Below are 14,051 nucleotides of genomic sequence, written 5' to 3' on the forward strand. Positions count from 1 at the left end.
TTTTCCCAGTTATGAATAACAAATTGCAATTATTTATTCTCAGTAGCGTTGATGTATAACACCCAGGTTTTTCTCTCATGATTTGTAACTTGACCAGAATAACTCAACTGAAGCACTGCCTTAAACTTCTAATCGCCCAGTATTCCAGTGCAAAATCACAAGCGTTCAACACAAATCTTAATCCATTTTTGAAAAGAAAAGCAACAAACAGAGCCCGCTTTCAAACATGAATTGACTGTAGCATTAGAGATCTGACAAATTATTTATACTCATTCTTCCACTTACTTTCATTTCTAGTTCCTGGTCATTTCAAATTTAACATCGTGCACTTCAAGTTCCCAAAATAAATATTCTATATTTTTTACAATTGTTTTATACTCTCAATGCTATATGCAGTGTTACAAAAGCAGGATCAACCCCACCCTTTCTCTGTCACTTAAAGCAGTTTGTCTTAATGGTGAAAATGAAACACGCCTGTTAAATAACTGTACCAGGAAATCCTGTCAACAGTCTTCTCGCACCAAGTCCAAATAAAATGTAATACAAAAATGATACGGTTTTACCAATTCTGCTGCATTCAGCACTGTTTTGTGATGAAGCACGTCACACACTTGGTAACTTACAATTTCATGTCCAGTTAACGAAGGCTGTTTGATTTCTTGTCCCACCACAGAAATTTAAGAAGCAGTTATAGCATGAAGGCTTTGACTGCAGTCGTTAGAAAAGGAAGTAAGACTTACATCACGTACTGCTCAAAGGAAGCTGTTCAACTAAATGGAGCTCGAATATGTTGCATCTAAAGCAATTGGGAGGAGAAGCAAGATTCTCAGATTCAGTCCACAGGTGAATCAGCTCAACAAGAATTTCTGTGAAGTCAAAATAAAATATCTTTAGTGCTTTACATACACAGTCAAGCAAGCTGATTTCCTGAACATTTTCTGCATGCGTTTTGAATGATTGTACATTCTGTGTTCTCATCGTTCATCATACTTAGTGCAAAGTTTTCAGACTTTTGAAATCTATTCTCGAATAAAATGTCCCTTTCTACTGGGTAAGACTGCTTTTTAATTCAACATAACACAAATAGCACTAGCAAAACTATTCACTGTCCACTAAGGATTAAGTAAATAACACACTACATATATGTTTAACAATCCTAATTTGTCCTTAGTTGAATGGAATTGATTTCTGGAATTCATTAAAGAATAATGACCACTAATCAATGGTAATTGCTGCAAGATCTTCAAAAGAGTATGACTGCTAATATAGTTTTATCTGACAGGAACCGAGCTCTTGTTTTCTTTTGTGTTGTTAAGGAAAAGAATGGCAATGTTAGCACCAAACACCACCAGATGTTCAACTAAAACTTCTCTAAATTTGCCCCAACCAGTGCCTCAAGATCAGGAGCTAATGCTAATGTGACAGTTTCATTTCCCTTCAGAGTGTCTCTGACTGCAGTTGTCAATTTAGAAGCTAGAGTAGCTGCTGTCCAAGGGTGCTGCTTCTGCTGTTGCAATTAGATGTTCTCTAACCTTTTCAGAAATGTTATTACACATCTCTGGAGCAGTCTGGACTTGAATCCTGACCTCCCGACTCAGATGTAAGAACTATCAATAACATCACCAATCTAAAGCCAATGTTCTCACCATAGGAGCAACCTACAGATTTTAATTATATTTTTGGGTGTTCCTAGTGGCATTCATAATTTTCTGTTTCCCAAGAACTTGAGAGTACATATCTTTTCACTCTTCTGAAAAATGGATGTAGATCTCAGCTCTCTGTTCACATTTTCCAAATCCTGCAGATTTCTCTCATTTCTCTCAAGATGTGGTTATCGTACAGAAAACTCCTTCTGTCTGACCACAGTCTGATTATGTAGAATTGATAGAAGGTGATTTTCTTCATGTTTGTGAATGGACTTTGCTGAAATGTTTCAGGTCCCTCTATCGACTGGACCGTCATGACTCATTCCGGGGGGGGGCATAACTCTTAGCACAACACCAAATTCTTCATGTAGTGCATCCATGTCAATGTCTCTAAGATTGCAAGTTGAACACCAAAGTGTTTCAAGGTGCACACTTTTCAAAAAGACTAATTTGGATACTCTGTTGTGAAAACTGTTTGCTATGTCCATTGTTCAAATATATCTTGACTCTTTTAAAAAGGTTAAAATGTTGCTATTCCATTTCCCTGCCATATCCAGCATTAATTACTTCAAATGATCATACACTGCGAGTCCCAAAACCTTTTCTCAAACCTTTCTTATCTGTTTCCTTTATATGTTGTTCACCAGCTCATATACTGAACAGAAGTGTCTCAAGTTTCAACATGGGGGACGACTAATTTGAGGGCATTGCTGAGGAACAGAAAATAAAGTTTAGCCGCTTCACTGGAAAATCCCTCATCCACGAAGCAGAACGATGGCATTTTGGGGCAATTTTCCTCATTTACATTCTGAAAGTTGTTTGTCAGAGGTTTCCAGTGTTTCAGCAGGTTATTAAAGCCAACATCACTGGAAACCACCTGGGCACTATGTGCTCCAATAGTTTGCACTGTTCTGCCTTAAAGTTGTCTTTGGTTGGTGTGTTATGTTCACAAAAAATGGTCATGTATGCATATACCTTGAGAATTGTTTTCTGCATCAACCAAGTTTCCAACTGAGGACGCCCTGCTATCACCTCAAGGCTGAAATGGAGCTGCTGAGCTCAGAGATTAGATTAGATTAGACTTACAGTGTGGAAACAGGCCCTTCGGCCCAACAAGTCCACACCGACCCGCCGAAGCGCAACCCACCCATACCCCTACATTACCCCTTACCTAACACTACGGGCAATTTAGCATGGCCAATTCACCTGACCCGCACATCTTTGGACTGTGGGAGGAAACCGGAGCACCCGGAGGAAACCCACGCAGACACGGTGAGAACGTGCAAACTCCACACAGTCAGTCGCCTGAGTCGGGAATTGAACCCGGGTCTTCAGGCGCTGTGAGGCAGCAGTGCTAACCACTGTGCCACCGTGCCGATTGCCAGTGACCTTCAGGCTAGAGGACAACCAGAAGTGGTCGGTGCCCCGAGGGCCAGGAAAGGCAGTTCTATTCTAGGGGATCAAGTCCTGGGGATGGTAATGGCCTACACAACTTCTGAAGGTGGTGTTGGGCACGCACTGCGTTCTGACCAGCAAGTGGCAGTTCCATCTGGTAGCCAGGAGGTAGGTGGGTGGGATTTCCTGGCAAGAAGCTCCGGCTGAGCTGCGGTACACGAAATGGCTGCAAGTCAGAGAGGGAGCAGCTACACAAAGAGGATGCCAATTAGGTCAGGTAAGAGGCTGCAGGAATTCTCCATTGTTGGCTGTGGTCAACATGCTACTATCACCATCAGTGTAATATCACCGATATCGAACACGGTTCAGTGCAAGCACACTCAAATAACATTGATGAATAGATATGTGGTCATCTTATAGCCAATGACGGAACTTTGAGGTGCACAAATCGACTGTCATGTTAATTACTTTCCATTGATGACATGGCCAATGTACCTCTTTGACAATAAAGTAATTGGGAAGTCTTCATGTGGAAAAAGGCATTTTATAAATGTCTTGCTTTCTTTTCTCCTATACTATGTGAAACATTTGCTCAGTGAACCATCAAATATGTCTCTTTGCCTTTATTTTAAATGATTTCCAAAATGTATCCTGAGATCACTTGGATGTGACTGAAATATGCAATCAATTCAAAAACTGAAAGCCAGGTTTTCAACATTGGTTGAAAATTTATACAGTCAGTTCTGCTATAATGCAGTATTGTGCAATCCTGTGTTAGAAGAAAATCATGTAATAACAGCCCCACTTAAACTAATGGGGCCAGAATCGCGTCACAACGAATACACGCTTTAAAACTTCACGCTTTAGAGTGTCCCCAATCGAGTTATAGTGAATTTGTGTTAATGAAATGCAAGTTATAGCAGAATGATCTGTATAGAATTAGAAGCAATGGCATCAGCCTTATAGGCTATTGATTGTGTAAAGTCAAAGTTACTGATTTTGAAAACCAAATTATCACAACAAAAAAATCTTGCAGAAGGAAGGAAAGCAAGGAATGGTTGCTCTGAGTAACTTCTGAAGAAATATGAAAATCAAACAAAATTGGCTATAAAATATTGTGACTAATGCGGCGAAGTGGAAATGTAATTTCCCTTCAACTTTTTTCCTCCTGTGGTCAGAAGGTTCCAGATGAGTTCACAGATCTCAGATCGGAGTCTGCCACAATTATTATAATTGACTGTAGCATCCATATGCTGGAGACATATCAAGTCATTTGAGGTTCCGATTCCAAACCACTAGCTAGTGACCCTTGGCAAAAGGTGTAGACTGCAAAAGAGAATAAGACTGAACTCGACAGTGGTCCTCTTCTCAATTGAGTACTCACTTAGTCTCATACACTTCCAACATCCATTTGGGCACAGCCAATCATGATTTCAGGGTAGGAAAGGAAATTTGAAGGAGGAAAAAAAAAGTACTTACTTTATTTCAGAGAGGCACTAAATTTTAATTGCTTAAATCTCTGTCTCCACATCCCTGTAAAGATTTGCTGAGGGAGAATGGAATGTAACTACTCAAATTCCCACGTCACATAAGAGAACGCTAATTGGCACTAATGTTGCCTCAAGCGACATTTGAAACAAACCACAAGAGGAATGCAGTGTACAATGTTACCTTTTTATCTCATTAAATTTGAATCTATTGTCTAACACTCGTTATTAAGACCCAAAGGACATGTGCAATATCTCTAATGCAGGAAACCACAACTCCAATACAATTACCTCACCAACCTAGTCATGGATTGATATGACAGCATGCAATTCTACAAACTGTCCATAACAAAATCCATGTTAATTTTGAGGTCAACGGTTTAAAAATTTCATTCTTGGGAAGTAGTCAACACAGTGTGGTCAGCAGTTTGTCCATCCCTAGTTGCCCGAGAGTAGGAAGTGCCTTTCTTTAAACCAAGGCGGCAGGGCACTACCTTCTTTTCAAGGGGATGGTCAATGAATGCTGGCCCTGGCTGTGAGCCCTGTTGACAAATAGAAAAACATTTGGCTCATATTGTTCGTAGATATTTGATAAAACTGGGTAGCAAGTATGGTAGATGTCAAGTTGAGGCCACATTGATCAGAAGAGCACATTTCTTTCCCGACATGGCATCTTGGAACAAGCTGGATTTTAAAAGAAGTCACTTTTAAAGGTATCAACTTTTCACAACTCAGTTTGGGAAATCTAGAAATGATATTCAAACTGCCACACCATGGATTATTAGCGCAGGGTTTTGCAGTAGTATGCCAGTAACATAACCAAATGTATCTTAAAATATATTCTTTGCTAATACTGAAGATATCTGCTGTACTCATTATCAGGAATAACAGGAAATGTCTGCATTTCAACTACATTGTCAGCAAAGCCCTCCCAGGTCAAGTACATGTTTTTCTGAATTGGATTACCAATTAGATGTTAATTAGTGCCAACTTCAAGCAGTTTTCTCCTGTGGGCTCCAGGCTGGGCTGAGACAGCCAAAATTAATTTAATACATTACTCTTAGAGAAGAAAATCTAGGCTGGACTTGTACAAAAAGTTCCCAGAGGAGGCAGGCCACAGTACAGTACCTCAGAAGCAAGCTTTGCGCACAGGTTCCTTCTCTTTGCTAAACTGGGTATAGTGTGGCTTTAGCAGTGATTTTTCACTTCCTTTTGCAAACGTAACAACAGGGGAGGAAAATTGCCAAATGCCAGCACAGGCTGCCAACAAAGCAGGCCGCCAACAAAGCAGGCCATTGATGAAAGATACATACAGCAGTAAACATACCATGGAAAACAAATGAAGAGAAGCAGCCCAGAAATGAGCCCAGACCATGCTGAAGCACCACTGCGTGATGGAAAGTACTTGGAGGTCAATCATCAAGACAGAGCCTTTGAATGAAGCAATTTTCACACATGTATTTCATCTCAGCATCAGAGCTCTGTGCCAATAGCATGGTTTACTTTGATCTCTAATTCCCAATTCAGTGATAATCCACCACAATTAACTAATTTTACTGGGGAACATAGTCGAATTGATTATTAATTAGTGCTCACTTTCAGCAGGACTGCAATTCTCAGAATTATTGCTCTTATAGGTCAAATCTACTTTCATTTGGCTTTTAGTCATAGTCATGCAGTGTAGAAGAGGCCCTTCAACCCATTGATTCTGTAACGGCCTAGCTACATTCATCCCACAACTTTGAATGTTATGATGCTCATCCATCAACGTTTTAAAGGTTATGAGGTTTTCCGCCTCAACCACCCTCCCAGGGAAAACATCCCAGATTTCCGCTGTCCTCTGGGTAAAACAAATTTGTCACATCCCCTCTAAGCTTCCTGCACTACACCTTAAAATGATGTCTCCTGTTACTGATCCTTCAACTAAGGCAAACAGCTGCTTCCTATCCACCCTGTCCATGCTCCTCAATCTTAGACATTTTTATTGGTCCCCATCTCAGCATTCTCTGTTCTAAAGAAAACAACCCAAGCTTATTCAGCCTCTCTTTATAGATCAACTGCTCTATTCCAGGCAACATTCTGGTGAATCTCCTCTGCAATCCCTCCAGTGCAATCATGTCTCTCCTATAGTGTGGTGACCAGAAGTGCATATAGTACTCCAGCCATGACTTGACCAAAGTTCTGTTCAGCTCCAATGTAATCTCCCTGCTCTTATAGTCTATTTCACGGTTGATAAAGGTAAATGTCCCATTGCTTTCTTAATGACCATATTAACCTGTTCTGCCGACTTCAGGGATCTGTGGACAAGCAGCCCAAGAACCCTCTGTTTCTCTGAGCTTCTACCGTCCTGCCATTCACTGAGTACTCCCTCGTCTTGAGGCTTCTTTTAATTTTAACAGAGCTGAACAAACTAGAAATGGAATCATAAGATTCAAATGGACTATTAACATCATCAAGATTTCAGTTTATTTATATGAAAGAAAAGTTACTTTTTCAAAATTATTTGTTTCTTACAGTGGAATTTAGTACCAATTCTATTTAGTACCAATATGGGCCACATTCTCTGGCTGCTCACCATCCCCTTTCAGAATATTCTATGCCCGCTCAAAGACTTGCCCCTGGCACCATGGAGGTAACAGTGCCTGTCTGAATTTGAAATAGCTGATAATTGGAAGAGAATGTGCCACATGCTGCCAATGTGTCTCTACGAGCCTAATAGAGACAACACACTAACAACATAGCCAGGACTATAATAATACAACACAAAACCACAGCCTTCTCACATGGAGAATGACTGGATGATTCCAATACTAAAAATAAACTTTAAATAAATAGGAGTCACCTCCTGTTTGTCTCTCGGGCGCGGTGCCCGGAAAGAGGGCCAAAAGCTGGCCAACTAAGCAAAGAATTAAAAACCAAAAGAACTGCGGATGCTGTAAATCCGAAACAAACACAGAAATTGCTGGAAAAACCCAGCAGGTCTGGCAGCATCTGTGGAGAGAAATCAGAGTTAACATTTTGGGTCCAGTGACCCTTCCTCAGAACGGAACTGTAAACAAAAACATTATATCCTTGCCATTAAGAATAATAACGACAGAACTTCAAAGGAGGTTTGAGCTGCTTCCCTCTACTGCTTAAGGATGAATAATAGGAAGGACAAACCTGCATTTCGATGAAAATTCCATGACTCAAAGATATCCCAAAACACTTCAGAGACATTAAATAACTTTTGTTCATACTATTATAAAGTCAGTAAATGCAGCACCCAATTTGCCTGCAACAGTGTGACACAAATAACAATGTGATTCTGAAATTCAATCGTCATGATTGGTGCAGGTTGAGGGATAAATGTTGACTAAGGTATTGCAGAACCACTTGTTATTCTGCAAATGAAACAACATCCCACCTTGAAATAGGCTTTACATCTATTTTGAAAGGTGTCATCTCTGACAGTGCAGCATTCCCCCTGTGCTGTAACAGTCTCATTCTATTCACATGTATTCTGGGATTTCACCGAACCAAGTATATCAGAAGAAAGAATGACATTACTATGGCAGACTAGAATTAACTTGCCGAATGGTCTACTCCTGTCTGTGCCAACCATGATGCTATTCTAAACTAATCCAATCTGCCTGCACATGGTTCATATCCCTTTATTCTCTGCCTGTAAATCTCTCTCAAACATTGCTATTGTATCAGCTTCTATCATCTCCCCTGGATCTACACCATCTGTGTAAAAATTTGCCTCACACATCTCCTTTAAACTTTCTCCCTATCACATTAAACTTATGTCCCCTAGTATTTGACATTACCACCCTGGGAAAAAGATTCCAACTATCCATGCCTCTCATAATTTTAAATACTTCTATCAGTTTGCTCCTCAGCCTCCAACAGTCTACCACAAACAATCCAAGTTTGTCCAACCTCAGTTTATAGCTAATACATTCCAATCCAGGCAATACGCTGGCAAACCTCTTTTGCATCATCTTCAAAGCCTCTGCATCCTTCCTATGGTGGGGTGAACAGAACTGCACAAAATATTCCAAATGTGTTTTCTTTTATTCATTCACGTTCATGCCTGTTCTTCCTATTGGACTTAGATTAGATTACTTACAGTGTGGAAACAGGCCCAACAAGTCCACACCGACCCGCCGAAGCGCAACCCACCCATACCCCTACATTTACCCCTTTACCTAACACTACGGGCAATTTATCCTGGTCAATTCACCTAACCTGCACATCTTTGGACTGTGGGAGGAAACCGGAGCACCCGGAGGAAACCCACGCAGACACGGGGAGAATGTGCAAACTCCACACAGACAGTTGCCTGAGTCGGGAATTGAACCCGGGTCTCCGGCGCTGTGAGGCAGCAGTGCTAACCACTGTGCCACCGTGCCGCCCACTTACTTACTTGAGTTAACCTCTGCCTTCGCCTCAATCACTGCACATACTGACCTAGCAATGTAGTCTGATCTCCCCCACCCCACCACTCTAGTTTCAAGCCTCTTGAGTGACACTAGCAAATCTCCCTATAAGATCATTGGTGCCGTCCGATTCAGATGGAACCCAGCCTTCTTGTACAGGTCCCCCCTGCCCTGGATGAGATCCCAATGATCCAGTGTTCATGTGCCTGTCCAATGAAGCTCTCTCCTCTTAACCAGCCCTTTAGCCATACATTCCACGGCATTATCTTCCCAAGATTATAACTGTATAGGTCCTGCTTTTCAACTACCTAACTAACTTCAAAGTTTGGGAGAAGATTTGTAGCTCGGGTGCTCGTTGTTGTGGTTCTGTTCGCCGAGCTGGGAATTTGTGTTGCAAACGTTTCGTCCCCTGTCTAGGTGACATCCTCTGTGCCTGGGAGCCTCCTGTGCCAACCATGATGTTTGTGCCACAACCGGAAGCAGCAGAGACAAACCACTACAAATGCCGGAGGAAACATCACAGAAGCACTTCACAGGAGGCTCCCAAGCACTGAGGATGTCACCTAGACAGGGGACAAAATGTTTGCAACACAAATTCCCAGCTCGGTGAACAGAACTACCTAACTCACTCCCTAAATTCCCTTTGCAGGACCTCATCTCTCTTCACCAATTCTATTTAGTACCAATATGGGCCACATTCTCTGGCTGCTCACCATCCCCTTTCAGAATATTCTGTGCCTGCTCAAAGACTTGCCCCTGACTATAGAGACCCCGATGACGACTGCTTGCCAACACTTCAACACTCACTACTGTAAAACCAAGCCAATCATGAAGTCACCGATCTGGCTGCTGCTGTTGCTTTCCCCTGAGACACCACAGCCCCCCATAGTTCTTGTTTGAGAGAAGAATAGCCACCTGGGACTTCTACAATGCCTTCCCGTCCTTCCTTGCAGTCATCCATCTATTTGGTTGAACTTCTGGTGTGGCCACATTCCTAAAACTCCTATTTGCCTCTGTGTGCTCCTCAGCGAGTCCAGCTGCCACTCCGACTCCATGTGGTCTGAGAGAGGCTGTAGGCGGACATACTTTCTGCAGACAGAGTTGTCAGGGACATTTGACTTCTCCCTGATCTCTCACATCTCAATCCACTAAGTGCCATTAGCACCTCTCTAGTAAATACTGGATTAATAGAAGTGAGCTGCCCTGACCACACATTAATGCTTGATGCCCTCCTCAACCAAGGCTGACATTCACAAAGCCCACACTTTGAGCTCAACTGCAGTACTTCGACCTCACAGCTGAGACTCTGTTATTTCTAAAGCAATACTACATTTTCTAACAGCCTCTCTCTTTCTTTTTTGGTGCAAGGAGGAGGGAACGAGTGAAACACTGACAGTCATGTCACGTTTGGAGACACCGGGTCCTCCGCAATCCCTTTCTCAGTCATAGTGAGCAAGCCAATGTCTCCCAGAACCCTCGTCAGTCACTTTGCACTCTCACCCTCTCTTAATTTCAGTCACCAAAAGTAAGCATGAAAATCCAGCAGGCAGTAAAGGCGGCAAATGGTGTGTTGGTCTTCATAGCGAGAGGGTTCGAGTACAGGAGAAGGGATGTCTTGCTGCAATCATTAAGATCATTCGTGAGACCACACCTGGAGTATTGTGTGCAGTTTTCATCTCCTTATCTGAAGGAAGATGTTCTGGCTATGGAGGGACAACAAAGACGGTTTACCAGACTGATTCGTGGCATAGGGCAGCTGACAGACAGCGAAAGATTGGGTCAGTTAGGACTATAATCACTTGAGTTTACAAGAAAAAGGGAGTTCTCAGAAACCTATAAAATTCTAACAGGACTAGACATGGAAGAAACAGAAAGGACGTTCCAGATGACTGGGGAGTCCAGAGTTAGGGATAGGTCTTTTAGGACAGAGATACGGAGAAATGACTTCACCCACCCTCCTCCTAAAATCTTAAAATGACAAATGACAGTCTTCAGACAATTCAATTCACTCCACATGATACTGGATGCGGTGAATGGCCCGAACGACATTCTGACAATGGTACTGACGACTTGTACTCCAGAATCTGCCACATTTCTAGCCAAGCTGTTCCAGAACAGCTACAACACTGGCATCTACCTGATAATATGAAAAAATGACCATCTAGGTCCTCAATACAAAAAGCAGGTCAAATCCAGCCCTGCTAAATATTGTTCCACCAGTTTCTGCCTAATGAAGGGTTCAGAAAAGATTTACAAGGATGTTGCCAGGGTTGGAGGATTTGAGCGAAGGTGAGGCTGAATAGGCTGGGGCTGTTTTCCCTGGAGCATCGGAGGCTATGGGGTGACCTTATAAATGTTTACAAAATTATGAGGGGCATGGATAGGATAAATAGACAAAGTATTTTCCCTAGGGTCGGGGAGTCCAGAACTAGAGGGCATGGGTTTAGGGTGAGAGGGGAAAGATATAAAAGAGACCTAAGGGGCAACTTTTTCACACAGAGGGTGGTACGAATGAGCTGCCTGAGGAAGTGGTGGAGGCTGGTACAACTGCAACATTTAAAAGGCATCTGGATGGGTATATGAATAGGAAGGGTTTGGACGGATATGGGCCGGGCACTGGCAGATGGGACTAGATTGGGTTGGGAAATCTGGTCAGCATGGACGGGTTGGACCAAAGGGTCTGTTTCCATGCTGTACATCTCTATGACTCCAAGAGGCACTGGCAAAGTAATATCCTGCCCACAGATAATCAATTTGTCTTCTGCCAGGGGCACTCAGTTTTTAAACCTTATTAAGCTATGGTCCAAACATGGACAGAAGAGCTGAATTCCAGAGATGCGAGTAACTGTCCTCGACATCAATCAGATTCAGTACCAAGGAGCACCAGCAAAACTGGAGACAATAGCTGGAGAGCAGAAAGGAAGATGTGATTGTTGAAGGTCAATCATCTCAGCTCCAGGACATCCCTGCAGGGGCTCCTCAGGGTAGTCTCTTAGGCCTAAACATCTTCAATTGTTTAATCAATGATCTGACCTTCACTGTTTATTGAATAATGCTCATCATAGACTGCTTCAGAATCTGAGAGTTATGTCCATATGCAGTGAGCATCCTGACGTGAGATGATAAGTGGCAAGTGACATGTGCACTATACAAATTCCAGTCAATGATAAGTTCCAAAAAGGAAGAATTTAACCATCATCCCTTGGTGTTGAGTGGCATTATCTTCACTGAATGACCCACCATCACCATCTTGGCAGTTACCATTGCCCATAAATTGAACTACCATATGACTATTGGGGATATAGGAACAGGTCAAAGAAACTCAGCTCATTCTCCCCAAAGCCCTGTCCACCATCTACAAAGCACATGTCAACAGTGCAAAGGAAGACTTCCTGCTTGCCTGGATAAGTGCAGCTCCAGCAGAAACTTCTCATCATCCAGAATAAAGCAGCCCACTTGATTGGCATCCCATCCACCAGCTTCAACATTCTTCACTACCAATGCATAGTGGCAGCAGTTTGTACCATTTATAAGAGGCACTGCAACAACTGATCAAGGCTCCCTTGAACGCACCTTCCAACAGAGACCTCTACCATCTAGAAGATACATGAGAACACCACCAAGTCCTCTTCCAAGCCAAACACCACCCAGACTTGAAACTCTAATTCCTATTCCTCCACCTTTGCTCAGTCAAGATCTGATACCTCCCTTTGTAATAGCACTGTGGGTGTGCCCACGCTGCTAAGATTCAAGTGGTTCAAGAAGGCAGGTCACCATCGTCTTCTACAGGGCAATTAGGGATTTGCAATAAATTTGGGTGAGCCAGCAAGGGCCCACATACCATCATTAAGGGGCATTAAGTAATTTTTTTTATTCTTAGCAATAAAAGAGGAATAGACACATCTGTAAGATGACTAGTCATATTGTTCACTTTAGGAACACAAGCCCTGTATTGCTAGTGTCCAACCTCTGCAGATATCCAGGGATAAAGCATTAAATGAAGGATGTTGACACTTACTTATACAAAAAGCAGAGGAATTGCTACTATACATGTTTAAAAGTATTTATTAAAAATTCTAAGCTAGATTTTTTTTTGTTCATGAAGAGTATTAAAGGATACGGAACAAAGTTGGATGAATGAGTTACAACACAGATAGCAATGATTTCAATAAACTGCCCATGAATAGGATCAAGAGATTCCTGGTTCTCTGCTCTACACACTACTACTGGCAAGGGTTAAGACAAATGGTTTACCTGCCATTGAGCTGAAAAATGATGTAGCAAAAAAAAAGGATGCTTACTTTGAATGGGATTATCCAAACAAACTGCTGAGGAAGAAATGGAGAAAACCATAGCCTGAAAAATGGAGGAGCAGCATAATGAATGATCAGTAACCAGAATAAATAAGTGACAGACACTGGTATCACTGTGGTAAAACTGATGGTCAAGTAGTAAGTGAAAAACACAGAGCGGTGCAATGACAGATGTGCACAATGTCACTATCAGAAATGACCACAGAAAAACTGAATTATCGTAATTAAATCAGCTTTCACCAGGGCTTTAATTCCTCCCTGTTCTTTTTGAGCATGCTTCCCCTTCTCTAAAACATCTCAGATCGTTTGTGCATCAGATACCCCTATAATGCCTCCTTATGGGTCTATTATCTTCTTTTTGAACCTTAATAGTGAGTATCAACAGGTCACTCAACTGCAGGGGTATGCAACAACTCAGCCAATTCTGCATGTATCCAACATCCAACTATTTGAAAATGGATCAGTTGGACCAAAGGGATGGTTTCTGTGCTATACATCACATATGCTAGGACCACTCAATTTGTAACCAAACATGGACAGAAAATCCGAACTCCAGAGATCCAACTGTCCTTGACATCAACCAGATAGTAATGCTACGCCTCACCAGGATAATGCGGTAGAAACCAAGCCCCATTATTGTTGAAATTTTCATAAAACGTGTTTTTCTTTTAGGGAGGGGAGGGGAGAGAGAGGAGAGAGAGAGAGAGAGAGAGAGAGATAGAGACTTCTGAACAGCCTGGAACCACACAGTCAATGTGTCTTTTTTAGGTGTCTTCCTACTGAGAA

At 42.2% G+C, this 14,051-nt stretch overlaps 1 protein-coding gene across 6 annotated transcripts in view; it reads right to left on the minus strand.

The window, feature by feature from the left end:
- Window positions 1–14,051, minus strand: part of elmo1 (engulfment and cell motility 1 (ced-12 homolog, C. elegans)) — a 281,611-nt gene that overhangs the window by 257,565 nt on the left and 9,995 nt on the right. For 3 of the 6 annotated variants that reach the window (XM_060849870.1, XM_060849873.1, XM_060849872.1), the window contains exon 2: window positions 741–866. The gene's annotated coding sequence lies outside the window, so the exon portion shown is untranslated. Of the gene's footprint in view, window positions 1–285; window positions 374–623; window positions 712–740; window positions 867–14,051 lie in introns of those variants that run through there. The other 3 variants (XM_060849874.1, XM_060849871.1, XM_060849877.1) reach the window with 3 other exon arrangements.

This window comes from Hemiscyllium ocellatum, chromosome 34 (genome assembly GCF_020745735.1).
Source record: "Hemiscyllium ocellatum isolate sHemOce1 chromosome 34, sHemOce1.pat.X.cur, whole genome shotgun sequence".
Lineage (NCBI taxonomy): Eukaryota > Metazoa > Chordata > Chondrichthyes > Orectolobiformes > Hemiscylliidae > Hemiscyllium > Hemiscyllium ocellatum.